Source organism: Tursiops truncatus, chromosome 1, assembly GCF_011762595.2.
Source record: "Tursiops truncatus isolate mTurTru1 chromosome 1, mTurTru1.mat.Y, whole genome shotgun sequence".
Lineage (NCBI taxonomy): Eukaryota > Metazoa > Chordata > Mammalia > Artiodactyla > Delphinidae > Tursiops > Tursiops truncatus.
In genome coordinates, this window is record NC_047034.1 from 179,001,840 (window position 1) to 179,023,893 (window position 22,054).

At 43.4% G+C, this 22,054-nt stretch overlaps 1 pseudogene; it reads right to left on the reverse strand.

The window, feature by feature from the left end:
- LOC101317034 (calmodulin-binding transcription activator 1-like) overlaps positions 1 to 22,054 on the reverse strand; it is a 103,518-nt pseudogene that overhangs the window by 75,808 nt on the left and 5,656 nt on the right.

Consider the following 22,054-nt stretch of genomic DNA (forward strand, 5'->3'; position numbering starts at 1 on the left):
TTATACTCCAATAAAGATATTTAAAAAAAAAAAACCTATACCACAGTAACTTTTAAAAAGGAGGGGGGGAATTTCTCTGAGTCTTGCCAGCCAATTAGTCTGGGTCCCTTTTTGTTCAGTTGTAATATTAAATAAATTTTTAGATTATTCCTCCAGCACTATAAACCACAGATTTATATACCTAGAAAACCAAAGACAGTTCAACAATCACCCTCAACATTTCATGTTTAAAATATAAAAAACTCAGTTCTCTTACTTACTAGCTGTCCTTGGGAAAGTAATTTAACCTCTCTGTATTACCTCATCCAAAAAAGTACAGAGAATTGGATGGGATACTGCACAGATAAGGGCTTTAGATTCAAGAGTACCACTCAATATAAAATGCCATTGTTACTACGGTTAATGAGGATCATCTTTTTTTTTTTTTGTGGTACGCGGGCCTCTCACTGTTGTGGCCTCTCCCATTGCAGAGCACAGGCTCCGGACGTGCAGGTTCAGTGGCCATGGCTCACGGGCCCAGCCGCTCCGCGGCATGTGGGATCTTCCCGGACCGGGCACAAACCCGCGTCCCCTGCATCGGTAGGCAGACTCTCTACCACTGCGCCACCAGGGAAGCCCCAGTGAGGATAATCTTTAACAACGTTAACATTTTCTGACAATACACTGATGGCTGCCTGGATTTTTTGTGCCGCGAAGAGTGCTGAAATCTGACTAAGCTCACTCCCCTAAGGCTCTGATCTTCCTCTCCCTTGGAGCCACGGGAAGTGGGTGCTTCACCACAGAAAAAGTCTTTCTCCACAATGCGACCCCAGCTACCAGGATAACCATCAGCTCCTAATCATTTATTTCTTGTTTCTGGAAAATTCTTGTTCCAGTACTTTTACTGTCCTTCTTCTGCTTGATTTAATCAATAGTGGTAACTACTGGTTAGCAATCCAGGCCTGAGGGTTCTCCCTGTGAACTATGGACTCAGCATTCGTGTTCCTTTGGAAAATTCAACATTAGTCTCTCCCCCAACCGAGTGTGGGATTCTAGACTTCAGGCAACATCTTTGAGAGTCGCCAGCAACAGCCTTCTCAGCACCGTAATGCAACATCTCATCTTAATGTGGTTTCCAAATTGAAACTTGAAATTTTACGGTGTTAAAAAGAATGTTTTACGTTCAAGACTTAACATTTTCTGGCTTCCTATTACCAAAAAACAAGATAGCTTAGGTTTACCACTGATCAAGACATCTCACAATGGTCTTCTCAAAAGTTTTAAAAACCACTAATGTACAGTGGAACACATTAGTGAATGACTTCATAAAAAGAACTTTTACACCTGACTTCAAAGTTTGATGACAGGTAAATTAGTGGTAAAATGTATCAAATAACAAATCAAAAGAATTAAACGCTAAAAACAACATATGTAACAGAAATATCACGAACAACCAACCGTGATTTCTCAATAGCACTAGCGTAATAAATGAAGTCTTAATAGTTCATTTAACCAGGAAAGAAACTCACTCACATAACTTGAGAGTGAAATCAAATGACATCCCACCCTAAAAAACACAACGTGAGTCTCAAAGCAAATAAGGCGAAACAAGCAAACTCACACAAGCAATGGCTACCTTGTATGAAGTACCCCGGGGCCAGCCTCTGAGCTAGGTCCTTTCACCAGGCCGAGACCTGGCTCTGGAAGCCAGACTGGCTCCGGAGTGCAGAGAGGGGCACTCACTGGTCGGAGGATCTGGAGCCACGGGGTCCTGAGCCAGGCCCACCACCGCCTGCTGGCAAGGCCGGGACAGACAGCTGAGCTCTCTGCGCACAGGCAAGGGCCGAGTGGGAAAAGTACAAGCTCTAACGCCAGCTCTGGATTCCAGTCTGCATGCTGCCCTCCCTGGCTGGCTCTCAAGTCTGACTCGGACCTCTCTGCCCTCGGGAGCCTCCCGCTGACTGAGGCGAGCAGCCCAACTGGTGCTGTCTGAATAGCCTGTATTTCCCTCCTGCCGGATGCCTCCATCTTTATCATAACTCCTTCCATGTGTTCTACACACATGAAAGGAGCACCTCACGTGTGCCAGACGCACCGTCCTAGGAGCTGGGACCCAGCAGTACACAAGACTAACAAAGGTCCCACACTCATGGGGTACATGCCAGTGGGGGAGGCAGGTGGTAAGTGGGATAAATGCTGTGAAGGAAATAAAACGGAGTGATGCTCTACAATGAAAAATCAGGTAGGGAGAGCTCTGTTTCTGAAAGTACATCCATGTGTGGAGCAAAGGGACTACTTGATTAGAGCATCAGGAAACCCGGATTCTCTCATTAACTAGGTTGAGCGGCTCTCAGCGTGGCTGCACTTCAGTCATCTAGGGAGATTTTTTAAATTCTGATGCCCAGGCTGCAATCCTGACCACTTCAGCCAGAATGTATGGAGATGGAACCCAGGCATCAGTATTTTTTAAAGGTTCCCAAGTGATCCCAAGGTGTATCCAGGATGGGAGCCACTGAAACAAACAGCTGCATGACGCTGCTAACTCTCTGACTTTGCCAGTTTTCTCGAGAATAAAATCACAGGTTGACCTTGAGCAGCGCATCCCCAACTTTAACGCACATGTGGGTCATCTGAGGCTCTTGCAGGTTCTGACCCACAGGTCTGAGTGGTGCCTGAGTCTGTGCCTCTGAGACACCCCCATGATTCCTAGCCAAATTAAATTTATAAATTTAATGTGCTTTGACACCGGCCACACCTAGACTATCAGAAACTAGATGATCTAAAAGATGAGGAATTAGATCTAATAAAGATCCAGTCCCAACACTCCTGACTGCACAATTCCATGGATTCCTAATAGACTGAGAAAGTACTTTTGCCTGTTAACACAAACTATAATACAAAACTATACCAGAATATCCAAGCAAGAAAAGCAAAAGACACTACAAAGATGGTTACTCAATTAAGTACAGTCCAGTGTCCGCTAGAAGTACCCAAGAGAGGACACAGAAGCTCTTTAAAGTATTCCCTGCCTTCAAAAGGTATATCTAATTGGAGACAATACTAAAAAAAAAAAAAAAAAAAAAATGTAATGAAGAAATAATACATGATTTATTAAAGCCTGAAGTGAGGAGATGAGAGCAGTATGGAAACCTAGTAACTATCTGTGTACCAGCACAAACTCCTTGGAGGCATGAAATATGTTTTATCCATTTTTGCCTCCCTTCAGAGAACCTAGGTCAGAGGGTTACACATAGCCACATTCGTTTTATATACTAAAATATATATATATAAATATATATATATAGTTTTGGATGATGGAATAAATGAAACAAAATGCTATATAATGAGAAGTGATTACTGGCTTTTGGACAGAGAAGCTGCATGATGAAAACTGTATTTACAGTTCTTTGAAATAAGGACTGACAATGCTTAAGTCTCCATAGAGTCCCTTTAAAACTAGCTGAGGACCCACATAGCTTATTAAAACAAAGGCAGAGAGATGCCCCATTGAATGCAATAAACCAGCTGTATCAATTAAAAGTGATACATTAAAAAGATTTTGTCACATAGCTTTAAACTGAGCCTTGAAATTCACTGATCATTACACATAACATGACATATAAAAAATCAAAATTAAGGCAGAGTCCGAAATTCTCAGCACCTTTACTAAACTCACCAGTTTTGCCTAGCATTCTAGGCATCGTGCCTAGTTAGGCAGGCTAACTCTTAGAACAAACTGTGTCATGGCTCAAATACCATAAATATTTACTTCCTGCTCGTGTAAAGTCCAACACAGTAGATCAGGAGGCAGCTCTCCTCCAAGCAGCGGCTCAGGCCCCACATCTCCTTCCATCTCATGGCAGGAGCCTTCCTACGTCACTGGGCTCTTCTGCATCAGCCAGCAGAGGTAAAGGACACGGATAACCGAGCCGGACGGTTCTACGGGCCAGGCCTGGAAGTGGCACACTTCTCAGCTCTCACGCCATTGGCTAGGATATGGCCACAAAGCCACACCTAATTGCAAGGGAGATTGGGAAATGCAGTCTGGCTACCTGCCCAGGAAGAGGAGCTAGGTTTCGCAATCAGCTAGCAGTCTCTGCCACAATGTCATCTGTAACTGTTTGGTTTTTTTTTTAATTATAGAAGAGTCATTCCTTTCAGAAATACCTTCTAAACCTACAACCTCCACCTTTAATCCCTAAGGCCATTCAGCATCTAAACCCAATCTAGCAGTTTTTCTACTCCGATAAATATTTTTCTAACATATTCAAGATAAGACTACATCCAGGACATCCTTGAAGGGATGTCTGGCTTTTTTGGTACTTAATGTCTGGCACATAATAGAAGCACAAATATTCGTTGAATTCATGGACGAATGGCATTCCCAGAAGTTCATGGAAAGGAAAAAGAATGGTCCCATCTCTTGCTCTGGTGACGGTAGGATTTACTGAAGACCAGCAGTCTTTTTAAGAACCTCTGTCTCCCTCTCCTGAGGCCACCCCGAGTTGCCACCTGTCTTCTGGAACATGAACAATCAAGCAGTAAGACAAGAGCTACTTTCGACCCAGTAAGAAGAACTAAGGGGGTGAAAATACTCTACCATGTTGACGGACAACAACAGAGCCAACGCTACCATTGAGAGCACAGGGCTGCTCGACAAAGAGGAACACAGGGTCTGTCAGAGACCAGGCTCTGGAAGCCTCGATAAAACCGGGCTAATGACCTCTGAGACTAGAAAGCCAACATGCACCCTAAACACAAACCACAAAAGGTTAGTGGGGGAAAAAATTACATGGTACAGTACAAAAATATTTTGTGCTCATGTATTAGAGACAAAATTAAAGTGTGTACTCAAGTTAAAAGGAAAACTGCGAGTCTGCTAGGTGGCTGACTTCCTACTACTGGGGCCAGCGCAGTAAGAAAGTGAAGCAGTAACCTCTAAGGTAATTGGGGCACAAACCATTTTAGGCTCTCAAATTGAGTTCAACACCTAGAATTGAGTTCAACAGCAAACAAGTTGCTAAAACAAAGCACAAAACAGTTGAAGGGCTACGAAGCTAATACAGGAACTAATACTACAATATATCGAGCCTGATTTATGACCTGAGAAATCACATTAATTGATTCACTACTACCAGAGATTCATGTAAAGCGTATTTAAACTGATTTCAGAATGAAAAAAAAAATTCTTTCTAGGTATGAATCGCAATATCATTAGAATTTTTATAAATTTAATTTGGCTAGGAAGCCAGTATACTCAATACTCTGAAAATAATCAAAGAGCACTTATTAAATGTCCTCACCTGTATAAATAGATTCTAGTAGAACATATTCAGAAAAAAAAAACGCTATATGAAATTTAAAATTACACTGTCTCAGTAGCACTTACCATTACTAATACTGATAACTTTTTTAACTACTCAAAGAGAGATATAAAATATCAACTCAACAAGCTAGGCATTCCATTTGATATTATGTACATATAACAAGCATTTTCACATTTAAAATCTTATTCTGGCCCCAGAAGGCAGCAGAGCAGACATGATGTCTGTTCTAGAAAAGGCATCAAGGCACAGGCAGAGACACCTGCCAAGGGGCACAGGCTGGGAGAGGACAGAGCAAGAACCAGGAGCAGGGCTCCCTACACAACTCCTGGGCTGTTCCCACAGAACACAGGCTCTCTCCCAATAATGCAATAATGCTTCTCCACAAAGAACCAATGCAAAAGTTGGGGCAGAAAAAGTTCACAAGTTGCTCTGACAGAAAAGCCAAAACATACGAGGAACATGGAAGAATACCTAGGAATGCAAGCTGGGAGTTCAACATCCTAAAGGAAAGGCCAGCAACACAACAGCTACACACACACAAGTCTGGATGTTGATCTCGTAGAAAGATTTTCCGTGCTTCTCAAACATTTTTTAGTCCATGAACCACAGACCACCCATAACCGATCACTATTTGCTACGGCCCCAAAACTAAAACCTCATCAAAACCAAAGGGGAGGGGACTTCCCTGGTGGCGCAGTGGTTAAGAATCCGCCTGCCAATGCAGGGGACACGGGTTTGAGCTCTGGTCCGGGTAGATTCCACATGCCACGGAGCAACTAAGCCTGTGTGCCACAACTACTGAGCCTGCGCTCTAGACCCTGTGAGCCACAACTACTGATGCCGGCACGCCTAGAGCCCATGCTCCGCAACAAGAGAAGCCATCGCAATGAGAAGCCCATGCACTGCAACGAAGAGTAGCCCCTGCTTGCCGCAACTAGAGAAAGCCCACGCGCAGCAACGAGGACCCAATGTAGCCATAAATAAATAAATAAATAAATTTTTTTAAAAAAAAACAAAACCAAAGGGGAGGAGAACACTGTTTCTCATAGCAGAGCAATGAGGCGTCCCCTTGAATGGAACCTGGCCACGTGGGGCCTCACCTCATCCAAATGTTGCCAGAACTAGGAAGAATGCCAAGACACTCTCAGTGGCCAAAGACATCTGTCCACGCGCAAAAGCTCACACACTTCACTGTGAGAAGGGCTCTCTGATCCACAGTCCTAGCTTGATTACTATTAAACCATGCATAGTTCTAATAAGCTTAATTATCAGGTTGCCAAGCCCAGAGAAGATCAGAAGCAACAAATCAGAAGGGGAAAGGACAGCTAGAGACTGACAGATAAGTAGAAGCAAAAGTGACAAGGAACAGCAAGGACAGATTTTTAAAAAACAATAAACTAGATACAAGGACTTGAAAGGTGCAGCAGTTTGGGGTCATTTATCATAAAAGCAAACAGTCTACTGGAAAAGTCCTAAAAATATCACAGCATTAAATAAAGCCCAGTTCAGTAACTTAGGTACAACAAAATGAACCCAAGTTAACAAGTAAAATGTACGCTATAGTCCACGTGCTCTACTGAACATGGGGGGAAAGTGGCAACGCCTTTTGTTTGCAAATCTCTTTACATTCCATAAAATACTTCCACATGAATTACCTGATTTTATCCTTAGCAACATCCTAAGGCAAGCAGGACAGATACCCCCATTGGCCAAGAATTTGCTGATAAATAATTCAATTTTCGCAGAGCAGAGGGTTTATCAATGACAATTACAATACAGTCTGTTAATCCATCTAATAGGAGAGAGCACTTCAAGAGGCACCTACGCCTCTCATCGGGGATGAAGAGAGACGGCAGGGAAGGCTTCCTCAGAAGGGTCCCCAACGCGACATACCTGAACCCTCAGCTGGAACTGCACCTCCAAAACTTCCCATCCTGCCCTATAGGGCATCTATCCGAAGAACTGCCCTATGCCCCCTAGGGCCATCACCCCTCCCTACTGGAACTCCACGGTGGACTGCCCATGACCCCCACCCCCTGAAGTTAGCACACACTCTTGTATAACCTCCTCCCCTTGAGTGTGCACTGGACCTAGTGACTTTCTTCTGACAACAGAATGTGGCACTGGGACATCACTTCCATGAATAGGCAACATGCATCGTGCCTCCTGTCTTCCTAGCAGACTCTCCTTTGCTGGTTCTGATGAAGCAAGCTACCGTGCTGGCTCTGCCCATGAAGGAACCACGTGAGCTTAGAAGAGTACCCTTCCCCAGTCGGGCCTTCAAATGAGACCTTGACTGCAGGCTTGGGAGGCCATGAAGCAACAGGTCCAGCAAAGCCCTGCCTGAACTCCGGACCCACAGAACCAGATAATAAATGTGTCTTTTTCTAAACCACTAAGTTTATGGTAATTTGTTACAGCAGCAAAGATAACTAATACACTGATCAGGGCCCAGTGATTTCTTTTCTCACCTTGGACTTGATCAATCATTTCACTATCATTTTACCAGCACTCTGCATTTACCACCAAAACCCTTGAAAGAATTGTCTACTCTCTCACTACCTCTTTCTCATCCTCTCAACTCACTATCAAATTGACAAAAATCAGTACCTTTTTCTTAGTCTTCATTCTACTCAACCTCTCGGCATTACAACTGATAACCTCCTTACAACCCTTTGCACTAAGCGTCCCTGACTTTATGTTCTTGTTCTACCACACCTCTCTGACCATTCTTCCTTGGTCTCCTCTGGTCCTCTCCCCTCTGGTGTCACTTAAATGGAAGCATTCACCACATTTCTGCCCACAAGTCCCTTCTCTTTTCCCATGACAATTTCACCCACTGTTGTGAATTCTACTCCTAATTCATCTGAACTGATTCATTCTTTCAACCAACAGGCACTGTTCTGGGCACAGAGCTGTATAATAGCCACAAGCAAGACAATCAAGGTTCTACGTTCATGAAACTTACATACTCTGCCAGAGGCTCTATTTGCCCCTCCAGGTCCACTCACCACCCTTCTCCACCCCGCCCTGTGCCAGGGAGGCTGACCTCTATGCACTCCATCACCAGGGCTCCCTTGCCCTCTGAAAGTTCAATGAAGAGAAAAAACAGGGTGATATGAATGATTCCCTAATCTCTGATCCACACTCCCAATGTCATATTGTACGCATACATGATAACGCTACCCCAATTACACCTAAAACAGAACCGATACGTTTGCATCCAGTCTCCCCCAAAGATATCCCTCCTTATTCCTCCCTCCCTCAGTTAATGGCCTCACTAACACCAGCTGTTGAGGTTCACAAGCTAAAGTCACCTCCAACTCTTCTCATCCCTCAAGGCCCATGGTCAGTCAGGCACAAAACTGTGCCTCTCTCACACATACACATACAGCTCAGTCACACCAGCTCCTTTTTCCAACCCACTGCTACCGACGTTCCTGCCAGGAGCTACTGTCTCCCAACTCCAGTCCTTCCTCTTTGCTCATTCATTCATTCAACCAACAAACATTTACTAAGCCCACCCCAGGTGCCAGGTATTCAAGCCTCTGACCACTAAAGATGTAAATCTAACTGAAGGAGAAAGAGAAGTAAACAAGCAAGTTCAACACAAGTAAAAGATCTAGGACCAGGAAAACCATAAAGTACTGTGGGTGCACCAGGGAAGGGCACACAACCCGATCTAGGTCAAGAAGGCTTACTCCGAAAAGTGTTATTTAAGCAGAAACCCAGAGGACGAGGAGAGGCAGCAAAACAGACCGTATGTGTAAGTATGTGTGTATTTGTTTTAGAGGAAAGTGCGCCTCCTAAGCCAAGGCGAGGACAGCGCGCACGGCCTAAAACCAAGAGAAAGCATGGTGCCCCGAGACACCCAGAATCTAAAACAATTCCCCACAGTGGGACGCTGGCGAGGACACCGGAGCAGTAAGCAGGTCCTTATTAGCACCTTCAAGCAGAACTGACTAAGCAATCAATCCCACTCCTCCGCTAAAAAAACAAACAAAACAACAACAAAAAAGCCTAAAAGCCTCTCCCAAAGCAGAGAGAGTAAACGCCAGGCTCCTCAGTCTGACTTTCCAAGCCCCTACAGCCCAGCCCCTACCTACTTTGCCCGGCTCATCTACCCACATGCACCAGGAACCCCAGCCTCCCCGGTACTCCTGGCTCTGTGCCTTTGCTCCATTTCCTCCGCTTGGAATTTCTCGTCAAACCAGCATGTTTGCCTGTCAATAATGCCAGGTCAAATTCTACCTCCTTCCAGAAGTCTTCCCAGTTCCTTCCAGCGCATGATTACACCATGCATCATGACCTGCCTTGACTCAGTTACATCCATATCTGTTCCCCTGCAGGGTGGAAGCTTCTGGAGTATTATGAACAGAAGTGAATCCTGATTTCCAAGACTAGGAAAAATGTTCAGAAAAATATTCAATTTATCAGCATTGCACTTCTAAGTAAACAACCAAAGAGGGTCATGAAAAAATAATTATTTTTGAATTATATAAATACAATCAATCACAAGCCTAAATTTCTGTATGTTTTCAGTAAGTATCTCTAAGTAAAAATGGCTACACACTGCCTCATAAGATAAAAAAACAGTAAGTAGATAAGCTCAGAAAGGTTGTTACTTGCTCAAAGTCACAAGGCACTTAAGGGGTAAAGACCAGAGTCAAGGCTTCAGGGACTCCTCAAAAGCTACAAACAGGGCTTCCCTGGTGGCACAGTGGTTGAGAGTCCGCCTGCTGATACAGGGGACACAGGTTCGTGCCCCGGTCCGGGAAGATCCCACATGCCACGGAGCGGCCAGGCCCGTGAGCCATGGCCGCTGAGCCTGCGCGTCCGGAGCCTGTGCTCCGCAACGGGAGAGGCCACAACAGTGAGAGGCCCGCGTACCGCAAAAAAAAAAAAAAAAAAGCTACAAACAGCCAGATATAACCACAGTATCCCCATGTATCTCCCTAACCAGCCATCCGATTACCTAAAACTTCTTTCCTTCACTCTTCCCTCAATTAATTCCTATTTTCCTTCAGAGTTCAGCTCAAGAAGGCTCCTCCAAGCTTTCAGATGAGCAAATCCCTTTCTGATGCACTACACTCGCCTGCATAGCGTGGACGTGATACAGCACTAAGAAGGCAAGTGCAGTGTATCAGTTGTAATCACACACAGCACCTTGATTAACGCTGGTTTCCCTGTCAGCTGCGTGAGGACAGGGACCATGACTGTCCTTCTCTGGGCCTGGCACTTTATTATTATGTGCTGAGTAAATGAGCTGCCTTAAGAGTATAAGAGTAACTGATAGTCACATGGCCTCCACAGGACTACAAGATCCTAAAATAATTTCTGACACCTCCAATAATAATAATGACAATTACATAAAATTTAATGTCATATTACTGTAATATATTCTAACTCTTTTATAATTAAATATTCATGAGTGGAACCTGTTAATTCTCTATTAATCAGAATGAGTGTTAACCAGAATACCACATTTTTTCTAAACACGCAAGGCATCAGCAAACTTTCACATCAAAAGAACACACACCACAAGAAGCCGACCTATACAGGCCATATGAGTAACTATTTGCTGTCTTGGAACCTGAAAAGTCCAATTCCAGCCTCATAGAGAATTAGGTTTTTCAACAACACAGGCTACTATATTAATAAGTTTAAACAACAATTTTTTTTTAAGGCAAGATGCTTGGGTGCTTGAGTTAGGCAGGACTAGTTCCAGCAGATCCATAAAAAGGATTTAAACTCCCCAGATTGATCCACCCATTTAATATATAATCCCTATCAATATCAAAACAGCCTTTTTTGTAGAAATTGACAAGCTGATCTGGATATTCATATGGAAAATCAAGGAACCCAGAATATTCAGAACAATCTTGAAAAAGAAGAACGGTTGGGGGACAGACACTTCCCAATTTCAAAACTTAACTACAAAGCTACAGTAATCAAGACAGTGTGGTACTGGCATAAGGAGAGACATACAGATCAATGGATTAGAACTGAGACTCCAAAACCAAGCCCACACACTTATGGCCAACTGATTTTTGGCTAAGGTGCCAAGATACTTCAATGGGAAAAGAATGGTCTTTTCAACAAATGGTACTGGGACAACTGATATCCACATGCAAAAAAGGATGAAGCTGGAAGCCTACCTACCTCACAACATACAAAAACCCAAAATGAATCAGAGACCTAAATGTAAAAGCTAAAACTATTAAACTCTGACAAGAAAACATAGGTGTAAATCTTCATGACCTTGGATTAGGCAATGGTTTCTTAATTATGACAGCAAAAGCATAAGCAACAGAAGAAAAAACAGATAGACTGAACTCAATCAAAATTTAAAACTTTTGTGCTTCAAAGGAAACCAGCAAGAAAGTGAAAAGACAATCCACAGAATGGGAGAAAATATGTGCAAATCATACATCTGATAAGGGATTGATATTCAGAATATATCAAAAATGCCTACAACTCAAAAGCAAAAAACCAAACAACTCGATTCAAAAATGGGCCAAGGCCTTGAATACACATTCCTTCAAAGGAGACACACAAATGGCCAATAAGCACAAGAAGAGATGCTCAACATCATTAGCCTTTAGAAAATGCAAATCAAAACCACAATAAGATACCACTTCACATCCACTAGAATGGCTGTAATCAAAAAGACAGATAACAGGGCTTCCCTGGTGGCGCAGTGGTTGAGAGTCCGCCTGCCGAAGAGGGGGACACGGGTTCGTGCCCCAGTCCGGGAAGATCCCACATGCCACGGAGCGGCTGGGCCCGTGAGCCATGGCCACTGAGCCTGCCGGTCCGGAGCCTGTGCTCCGCAATGGGAGAGGCCACAACAGTGAGAGGCCCGCGTACCGCAAAAAAAAAAAAAAAAAAAAAAAAAAGACAGATAACAAGTGCCAGCAAGGCTGTGGAGAAATTGGAACCTTCAAACATCACTGGCGGGAATGTAATATGATGCAGCCACTTTAGAAAGCAGTCAGGCAGTTCCTCAAAAGTTAATCACAGAGTTACCACATGACCTAGCAATTCCACTCCTGGGTGTACACCGGAGAGAAGTGAAAACACATGTCCATGCAAAAACATGTACACAAATGTTCATAGCAGCATTATTCATAGTAGCCAAAAAGTGGAAATAACTGAAATGTCCATCAACTGGTGGACAGATAAATAAAATGTGGTATATCTATATAATAGAGTATTATTCCACCATAAAGAAATGAAGTTCTGATATATAGTATAACGTGGATGAAAACATTATGCTAAGGGAAAGAAGCCAGTCACAAAAGGCCACATATTGTAGGATTCCATCTATATGAAATGTCCAGAATTGGCAAATCCATAAAGACAGAGAGTGGATTTCTAATTGCCTAGAGCAGAGGAGAGGGAGGAAAGGAGAGTGCCTACTCACGGGTAGAGGTTTCTTTTTGGAGTGATGAAGATGTTCTAGAATTAGATAGTGGTGATAGTTACACAACTGTGTAAATATACTAAAAACCACTTAACTGTATATTTTAAAAGGGTGAATTTTATGTTATATGAATTATACCTCAATAAAGCTGTTACTAAAAAGGAATCAAATCCCTTTATGTATCTTTAAAACATTATATACTTTCCTCTTTTGTTAAGCAGAGCATACTTAGTATTGCTTCTGTGAATACACTCAAGGTCATCACTATGAAACATCAATTACTAAGCAGCTGTATTTTCAGACTTCATTGGTGTGCTGGCTACTAGCCCTTTTACATAGACCTCCAAACCCCTGCTTTCAGTCTTCTACTGTTTACTATAATTTTACTTCCTCCTTCTACCATGAGAAATCAAGAAAAACCTGAGATTAGACGCAGGAAGGATACGAAGAAAAAGCCAAACAAGTATGCATACAGGTAGCCGCATGTGCTTAAGACAGAGGCTGTTCCGTTTCCTCCCTCCAGACTCCCTCTTCAGAGGCAATGTCTCCAACCGTCCAGGTTTAGTGGTCCACAAGAAGGGGAAAGGCAAGGGAGCCCACCCAAGCATCTCAACCGTGGGACACCTCAGAAGACACTGGCATCCCTCACACTGCCTGGTTCTCCCTGAGAACCACCAGGGCAATGGCTGCCAGGCCACCAGGTTCCCACGGGTCCCGGCTGCTTCACCACCACTCCAAGCACGAGCCCTGGGACAGCTGCTACACCCACTGCTGACTTGCTCCACACACAAGTGGGCTGGCTGGCTGAGGATGCTCCGCCTCATAGCTGTAGCCACAGGGAACATTTTCTCTGCAAAAAGTTTACTCGCTATAGCGAGTGGACATGAGAAATCCATTTTGGAGTCAATATTCTTTCTTTTACACTGTCTGATGGAGACAGAGGTCAAGGCATCAGGACCCCCTGCTACAGTCCCCTTCTCCCACAATCCTTCACCTTAAGCCCCTCTAAGTGATCAGCAGGCCAGCAACCCTAACCAGCCCTCTCTCAGCGTGCACTGGACCGGGGTGAACACCCAGCCATGGAACAAAGCAAGTGGCTGAGAGGAGTCAGTCCAAACCTCAGTCTAGAGTATTTTAAACACACGCCATAGAGACTGGAGTCAGATGACAGTGAGCCCTGGAACCAGAGTCAGGATGCACAGAAGCCATGACCGGGACCCCTGCCCACTGCGTTCCGACTACGGTGAGGCAAGAAGCCTGCGTGCGAGTGAGAAGCCCTGTGTGCAAGGAGAAACGGGGAGCAGCAGAGAGGGGGGCCAGCAGAGCCATGACCCCCGCTCAGCCCCAGGGGCTCCAGAGGAAAAGGCCACTCCAGGCTCTCCGGGTGCAGTTCCCAGACTGTCCAGTTGGCCTCTGCTCTCCTTATACAAAAACCACCTTCACTTAACCTAAGTGGCTTGTGTTCCCTGCAAGAAAAACAGCTCCAACTAAAGGAGGGCCAGCTTCCCCTCCCTGACATCAAGTGTCCTAGTGTCCACTTTCTATATAAATGAACCTCAGAGCCACCTGATGTTCGTTTAGTGTGTGTGTGTGTGTGTGTGTGCGCGCGCGCGCACGCATGCACGGGTCGGCAGGGTGGGGGGGGGCAAGGGATTTTGATGCTTTATTTAAGGCACAACCTGCCAACTTAGTGTAATGAAAACATTGCCATACATTTACTTTTAGCTCCTTATAGCTACTTTTCTCATTGGGTTTTAAATCCATTTGGGGTTATTTTTTAATTGTGGAAAAATACACATAACCTAAAATGTACCACTTTAACCCTTTCTGAGTGTACAATTCAGTGGCATTAAGTACATTCACGCCGTTGTGCACCATCACCGCTCACCACTGTTTATCTTTAAAAGCGCTCTGAAAACCACGACTTTTTCATTCTTTTGTATTAAACAGGGATTTCCGTCTATGCTCTGTCATCAAGCGACAAGGTGGTGCTAAAGGCGCTGGCGGGGAGACGGCAGAGAACACCCGCAACCACCTGGAGCAGCCCCAGGGCGGCTAAGTCCATCCTCGGCTCCTCCAGCCCCGGCCACAGAAGCTGGAGCCTAAAAATACCGGCAGAGGACACACACCGGCTGTCAAGGAGATCCAGCCCAGTTAGAAAGGCTGCCACTATCACCTGATTTGCATCAGAAGACACCCATACGGGCAGCAATGGGTCATCTGTAGAATAATCAGATTCAGTGGAAAAAGACTGATGGTCCTTGCCTCCCAGAGTGCCTGGAATAAACCTCTGGGCCTTGAACTTGGTCAAGTAATCCATGATCAATTTCTAGAGGACCCCTAGGAAGAAAAACAAGTACTTCAAAAATGTTGAGTACCCACTCGTCACCTTCCGCTTGTTATAGCTCTCTTTGTAAGCACAACAGCCTGTTACTGATAAAATTAAATGAGGAAGAGACCTCCATCAGAAGCTTTGTCAAAGCAAATGATTCAGCCAGCACATTTCATAATGGCAGAGACAGAAAGGATAAGGCAGAGAATGTTGCCAAGAACACCGGGAACTTTAACTTGACCCTCAGTATCTTTAAATATGAAAGAAACTTTCAAAAACTAAATTATATTCAAGGTATCTCCAAACGCCAGGCCTGGAGCAGCCCGGGGAGTATGCACAAGTGAAGATGCTATATGATCAATTACAGTGGACTCACCGAAACTCCCCAATCCACAAGACTTTCTTAGTAGGAAGAGTCTAGCAATAGATACATCCTAATAACAGTTATACTAATCAACTCCAGGAAATAAAGCTAAATGAATATAAATAATACTACCTTAAACATAAATGTCTGAGGTTAGCAGACACTCTCGCATCTGTCATCGTGTGTTATCTAAGTCTGTTTTTCCAACACTATAAACTCTCATCCATATCAGAATAAAGACCTGAAATGTGTCACAGGGAAGAACTAAGCAGAATCAACATTTTTGTGCTGTGCATCTTTAACAACTTTAACAATTTCTTTTGCAATTTTTAACTCGCAACGTGTTAGACCTAAAAAATTAAGCCCTCTCCGTATACCAGAAAGGAGGCACCTCGGTGACTATAGTTCAAATTCCTCGTACACAGACGGCCTGACCTGGAGCAAGTACCTCAAAAGGAAAAGAGAGTTACACAGAATAAGACAGCTGCACACCAGCACAGCAAGCCATGAAGCGAAATCCCACACATGCAACTTCGTTTTCTTAGCATCATAAGTCAGATTGGGAAGGAACTTTAGAGGCTGTCGCCAGGACTACCCTCTACCCAACACGTGAATCCCCTTAAAATTATGACCGACTAACTCATTACACGAGAGCAGAAGCCTAGGAAAAGCAAGATGAGATGCTGAGCCAGAATCAAGAGTGACGAAGTAGGATCTGGTAAGGAAGAGAAGGCTGCAGAGGCCAGGGAGAGAGGCTCCTAGCACCCAGCCTACAGAAGTGGCAGCAAGCACAGCAAATACACCTCTAGCTGGGGTCCTTGCTCCTGTTCGCCAGTGTTCCTGGCTACTGAAAGAGAAGAGTACGCGCTGGGAACCACAGTGGACTTGTTCTCAAAGCCATACAGGAAACCTAAGCCTTTGTGGCCAGAGGACTCATCTAGCACTGTTTGGTTCAGGGTAAGACAAAAATGATATTGCTGGCACTACAGCTAGGCTGCCCAACATTTTGAAATCTGATATCAAAACCCATAACTTTTCATAAATCCTACAGCAGTACACAGTAGAACACCGTTTTGAAAATGACTGCGTGTTTACGGAAACCCTCTACCATTAACTATTCCTTTCTTCAACAGTATTTACAATTAGATTCCTTCCTGGAGATTGTGTTTAAATAATTTTAAAATGATTCAGTTCTTAGAGAAAATAATAAATGTCATTTAAGTCAGCTTCAAATGCTTATGCATGTCTACTTGCTCTCATTTTTTTCCTCAGAGCATCTACTTAAAGGAGGAAGCTAAATAACAGACCACGAATCTCTGTTCCCCACCAGAAAACTTGGCTCAACCTAAAGGAACACCAAGCTCTCATTTCATTTAAGGCTGGGAGAAGACAATATCTCTGAGTTGTCAGGAGGTTTAAAAAGTCATCTCAGGAGTAACACTGGGTATCAATCAAAATGGTTGCAATTTGAATCATCTCTAACCATAAATTGTAACTGAGCCAAAATGATTTTTAAATATAACACATTTTACTTCTAGATGTTTCTTGGCAATTAAATAACTGGAAAGTCAACAAACCCCCAAGAAACCAGAGAAAATGAACTTTTTTTTATAGCTCACCATTCATCAACTACAGGAGGCCCGAAAGATGCCAGACGCCAGAGGCTCAGCCTCCAACACGGCCCTGCAGAGGCAAACTCCAAACAAGATTTCTTCAAGAACTGCTCTCACGCAGCACTAAATTACAAGCAGTGACCTCCCTGGAGGAGAAGCTAGAGTCAACAGCTACAGGAGTATGTGATCTAGGAAGATAAAACCCAACCCCGACACAAGAGCTGCCATGCCAGTTACATAATTATAATCACAACATACTGAAACTCTAAGTATCAAACAATAGTTATTTAAAATATTTCAAGAGGAAGAGAATCCCTCCCCCCTCAAAAAAAACCAAATGTATTCCAAAAGTAATTTGCATAGAATATAATTTAATCTGCAGGCCTAACCTCTCTGAAATAAAGTAGAATCCTCTGATTTAGCCAAATTACAACAGAAATGCTGCTTTATAACAAAGGAGCTACAGCACAGCACCCTGAACTTCATGGGAGAACAAAAATGTAGTGTCAATATGTTCACAACACAGCTCAATCCACAAAATCATGAGATAATTAAACTGACTGTTTTTAGGATTCAATCTGTTTCGCCAGAAACCTTGTCCAAGCTACACTGATGCAAATCAGCATGAGCAACTCCAGCTCTGTTGAAACAACTCCAGTATCTTATCTTTTGTTTTACCTTTTATCGCTGATTTATGGGCTGATGGTAAACTGATTTGTCCATGTGCCAGAACTCAGCTTGGGAACACAGAACAAGAGAAGAGATTTGGAAGAACCAAACTCATGAATGAAAACGCTGACGTCATAGTTCAGCTCCCAGCAGAGCTCAGGGTAGTCTGTGAAGAAACAGTGCATCTTTGGGGATGTTAAGCCACTAGTCATTTAATAAAGGATATAAGATAGAAAAAGCCCTTGCTCAAAACAAGGGAGGGGAAAAAAGAGAGAAGAGAGAGAGAGAAAGAACCACATTAACAACCTTTTCCCTAGGCCAAATATGAAAAATACACATGGCATATGCCATGAACAATCATAACTTCTAAACCACGGAAATATTTCATATTATTGTTAAAAGTACTATTTTTTTTAAAGTATGGTTAGCTATGTCTCTAAATAAGAACAAAGTCTCATTCGCATCTTAAATCTTCCTCCCGCCGTGTGCCATCACATTCAAAAAAGAGCACACAACATAGTTTTAGTTCTTCACTAAAACCTATCTGGCATTGCCAAACCATGCCTAATTTTTTTTTGCGGTACGCGGGCCTCTCACTGTTGTGGCCTCTCCCGTTGCGGAGCACAGGCTCCGGACACGCAGGCTCCACGGCATGTGGGATCTTCCCGGACCGGGGCACGAACCCATGTCCCCTGCATCGTCAGGCGGACTCTCAACCACTGTGCCACCAGGGAAGCCCCATGCCTAATATTTAAACAATTCTGAATATACAGGGTGGGACTCAGTGACCTCAGGCAAGTTTTATGTAACAGGGGAAAAAATGCTTTTATCTAATGATGTAATATAAACTAATAAAAAAAGAGATTATAAAAATTTGATTTAGGGGCTTCCCTGGTGGCGCAGTGGTTGAGAGTCCGCCTGCCAGTGCAGGGGACACGGGTTCGTGCCCCGGTCCAGTAAGATCCCCCATGCCGCAGAGCGGCCGGGCCCATGAGCCATGGCCGCTGAGCCTGTGCGTCCGGAGCCTGTGCTCCGCAACGGGAGAGGACACAACAGTGAGAGGCCCGCGTATTGCAAAAAAAAAACTGATTTACTTAGAACTATTAAGAATAGCTAGTATGTGGACTGTTCACATTTTTCATCTCTTGACAGAACTTAAAATACAACTACTAAAAAAAAAATACAACTAGTATTACAAACGTCTATGAAGTTTAGACACAATTTACTAAAATCCTATTATTCAGGACACTTAAGTAACTGATTCCTAGATTCCTAATGTTTCCCAGGAAACTTAAGATTATTACAGTCTTAGAAAATAAGTGACCCTCAGAGCCTCGATCACCCCTCCAGAGCACAAAACTACAGGGACATTTTCTCTTCTTTACCACTCACATGGCTTAAAATAGCCATTCACCCAAAACGGATTTTTTTTTTTAATTTAAGCAGTAAACAATTTTGCCAATAAACATTTTAAAAAGATCTTATTAAGTTAAAATGCAAACATACCGGTTTTATCTGAAAATCTAAAATGTTAAAAGAGATCATCTCACATTTCCACCACAAGTATCTTTGATAGAACATCACTACCCCCTTGTGGATTCACAATAAAAAATCCTTATCTTCAAATTTCACTTTTTAAATGTTTCATTCTGCTGAACTTCCATTAAAGTTTACATTCTCTTAACTAAGGGTTACTTTATTTCAATTACTTTTTAAAAGAGAAAAAACACTTAACATTTTAAAATAACCAATCCCATCAACTTCTTTATCTTCTAAGCATCCCCATTTTGGGGAGTGTTCTTCATACAATAAGTATATTTGCCGATTTCAGCATGGTAACCATACCAACGTTCCATTTTTTTTCCTTAGAATTTCTGAATTTACAATCACAGTCATCATTTTGAGATTATTTTTTAAAAATAAATGGGTAAAAAAAAATAAAATAAAATAAATGGGTAATTTCTTCACTATCGCATCTTTTCCTTGTCTTTGATAACCTCCCACTTTGTACCAATTTCTTTTTATTGCTTCCAAATGGTTTGATATCCATGTGCCCCAGAAAACCAGTGGGGCACATACCTCCTCAAGAATAACTTTTCAGGGGACTTCCCTGGTGGTGCAGTGGTTGAGAGTCCGCCTGCTGATGCAGGGGACACGGGTTCGTGCCCCGGTCCGGGAAGATCCCACGTGCCGCGGAGCAGCTGGGCCCGTGAGCCATGGCCGCTGAGCCTGCGCGTCTGGAGCCTGTGCTCCGCAACGGGAGAGGCCGCAACAGTGAGAGGCCCACATGCCGCAAAAATAAATAAATAAATAAAAATAACTTTTCAGCTAAGAATTAAAAACCAAATCTAAGTTTTAAAAAGACTAACTCTTGATTGTATTGCTGTACCCTCAGAAATGCTTTCTGGCAATCTAAATCAACCCTGATGAAGGAAGAAAAGATAGTACCTGTTTTTCAAAGTAGAAAAAAGCCTTTGTTTTCTTTCTCTCTTTCTTTTTTTTTAGTTGCAGGAGTACCTCTGGCTGTATCTGCATATCATTCTAATATAACACAGATACATACTGTTAAACGTATGCTGTAAAAAAGATTCAATAGACTTAGATATCTGGTTTATCACTTGTTACAGACACTAGATTTAGCTGAAAGTTATAAGTCATCTCCGCAATGATGTGCAGGCCACAGAGAGAAGGTCCGAGTCCTGGTGAGTCGGACTGCCGTTTCAGAGAGTTAGTGCCCCATTTTCTCATAGAGGTTGGGCACAAAAGTAGGGACACAGTAACTCACTATTACCATGAGAAGACAAATTCCAGTATTCATTCTAAAGGTTAGGTGGAAATAAAGGAGGAAAAATCCACTTGGCAAGTGTTTTTAAGTGACTAAATACATGATCTTACCTTGTGGTAACTGCTAAGGAAAGATAGGAGAGACCGGCACGGTCTGTTAAATGACTGAACGGTCTGTGTCACCTGCCAACCCCACTGAAGGCTGTCTATGCAAAAAGGAGCGACTGACAACGTGTCCAAAGCTAGCAGCTGAGCCGCAGAGGAGGCGGGGTCAGAGCCGGCCTTCATGGTTTCCTTTCTGGGGATTTTGTTATGAGTGCTGTTTTTAGATTTGGGCGGTGGGGGTGGGGGGGGGGGTTGTATTTTGGGTGACATTAGGAAGTGAGATCACGGGTGAGATTAATGCCACTTAATCAGTGTCCAGGTGATGACGTGTTTAAAACTGTTCAGAACTCAGCCCCAAACATTTACTTGAAGGCACGTCACATCAGGCACCTGTAAGTACAAAGCCAAACTGCAGAGAGCAGAGTGAGGGGTCCAGCCCCAGCCAGCACGTCTTCCTCCCCTGCCGATACCCTCTCCTAACAGGCTCAGAAAGGGATACGTTCATTACATGTCTTGAAGGGCCTTGCTAAATCTGAAAAAGAGAAATAAAATGGGACTGCACTTTTCCAAATGAGGGACTCATGTGGAAGAGAACATGCAATTCTACCAAGAATGAGCAAAACACTGGGGTGAATGTAGAAGAAGAACCATTTCAAAAATATCTCTGGTCATTCCAGCTTACGGTATGTCAATTAGCTGAAAGTAAATGAACGACCCTCTTTAAAAAAAGTGAAAAGGGAAGTAATGTGGCTGACACTTGGCCTCTCTTTGCAGTGGGGTACATATTTCTTTTTTAGTCCAGGGTAATGAACTAAAAAATGCTCAGGAAGCATTACCAATCTTTACACAAGGAGGCCCATGACCTTCTACAAGCAATGGCGTTCAAAGCAGAAAGATGCAAGAGAACCTCAGAAATACACAGCCAGCATACTGATGGGGAGAAAAAAAAACACCCTTTACTGCGTCCCACCATATAAAAAATTCAAGGATGGCTGTCCTTGTCAATATATACAAAGAAACACTCTCCTTACAAATACATGACAAATATCACAGGACGGAAGACCATCTATATGTTTACAAGTCCCAATGACAGAATGGTAACACATCTTAATCGCAGGACTGATGGCCACGACATCCATGGATGGCACAAGATACAGGGATCTAATAGCGTCTGATCAACTATATCCTGAACCTGATTAGGTATTCAAAAAATAAATAAAAAGAAAAGAAAGACAGATTACACACTATAATCTGGAATAGGGGGTGAATGACCGTGCATCCTAACTCATGTTCTATGGACATAGAAGCGGAGCCAGAACACTTCCTGCCCTCACCCTCAAAGACACCAAAGACCAGAGATGGTACTAAGACAGGCAGCATGACATTAGAAGACCCCACACTACCTCGTGAATGAAGGCCCCAAATGAAGTATCAGTAGCATACTTGCTGCCTCTG